The sequence below is a fragment of the Apaloderma vittatum genome, unplaced genomic scaffold, assembly GCF_000703405.1.
Source record: "Apaloderma vittatum isolate BGI_N311 unplaced genomic scaffold, ASM70340v1 scaffold2316, whole genome shotgun sequence".
Classification (NCBI taxonomy): Eukaryota; Metazoa; Chordata; class Aves; order Trogoniformes; family Trogonidae; genus Apaloderma; species Apaloderma vittatum.
In genome coordinates, this window is record NW_009723181.1 from 25188 (window position 1) to 26615 (window position 1428).

General features: G+C 45.4%; 1 protein-coding gene across 1 annotated transcript in view; it reads right to left on the reverse strand.

The window, feature by feature from the left end:
* Positions 1-1428, reverse strand: part of KIAA0319L (KIAA0319-like ortholog) — a 21402-nt gene that overhangs the window by 19630 nt on the left and 344 nt on the right. The window lies entirely within an intron of this gene.

Here is a 1428-nt window from a genome sequence, read left to right on the forward strand (position 1 = left end):
GCTCCCTCCTGAGCCTCAGCAGCCCACCCAGCCTAGCACAACACATCACGAGACACCTGCCCAGTGGGTGTGCTTGGTCACTTCTTGATACTGCTTGTCCTTTTTTTTTTTTTCTTCCCTGGAAGACAAGTACAGAACCGCTGCCCCTCTCAGGAACACAGGAGCTCCTGTCCCAGCAGCTCATAGCTCTGCTGAGCAGCGGGGGACTGGAAGGGGCAAGAACAGTTTCTATTAATAAGCTCAGGTTCACAGACTTGTCCAGGCAGTTAATCCCTTCTGATATCAGAGTAATGATTAAAGACTTGACTCTGTGAACTTTTTTAATCTGTCACATGTAAGCAATTATGCCAACACAGCTCCTCTTGCGCAATTCTGCACAGTCACACCAATTTCTAGGCAGCCATAACTCCGCCTCAGTTCAACAAACTGCTGCCTGAGTGACACAAACAAGATCAAAACTCCACAACAGAAAAAGTTTCCATATCAGGATAACTATGTCACATATATAAATATACTTATTTCTGCACGTACATCAGCCTTCACGGCTTTAACTCTCCCAAGAGACCAGCCCTCAAACACAGCAGCACTGTCGGGAACACCCTCTGAGAGCTACGTGCGATTCAAAGCTCTAGCTCTAGGCTTCTGAGATATTACTAAAGGCAGGAAACGTCGCACAGGAAGCAAAGTCCAGAAGGAAGCTCACGATCCACCTGACACACCATCCACACACACAGTGCGAAAACCCTTGGCTAGGGCCAGAAACACAAATATGTCTCTCCAAGTTCCAAATTAGCTGATTAAGGTCACACTGCTCATTAGCTTAATCAAATCCCACCATTTGTTAAGTGTCCAAGAAGATCCAGTGGAAGAACAGGGATGCTGCAGCAGCCTAGAGATGTCCACATAACTGAGAAACAAAGCAGAAACACCCCCTTTTCAAATCTTGCCACTGTTCAGGCACAGCAACGTTCCAGCAAAAAGAAAACTGCTGGCAGCTGTCACATGGGTTGACACAAACTGAGGTCACCACTGCCTCGAGCCTGTGGTTCACGGCAACTTGAACAACGAGGGAAATAAGGCACGTCACAAACTCTCCTCAGTAGGATCTGGCAAATGCACGGGGAAAATACCACCTCCTGGTGAAGATGTGGCCTCAAACACTCACAGGAACTTCACAAGACTCTCTGAAAAGTCAGAACTTGAAAATACAAACAAACAAAGCCCAACAAAACAACTCACATAATTCATTAGGCAAAAGCTTCCATACAAGCCACTAACTTGGTTATTTACTTGAGCAGGAGCTTGATTACTCAAGTTTGAACAGGAAATAAGAAAACCAAACATAAATTGCCTGTAGGCAAATATGGATTATTGCCACACTGTGTTTGGGGAGAACGTTAAACATTTAAAGGCTAAAAAGCATTCCTG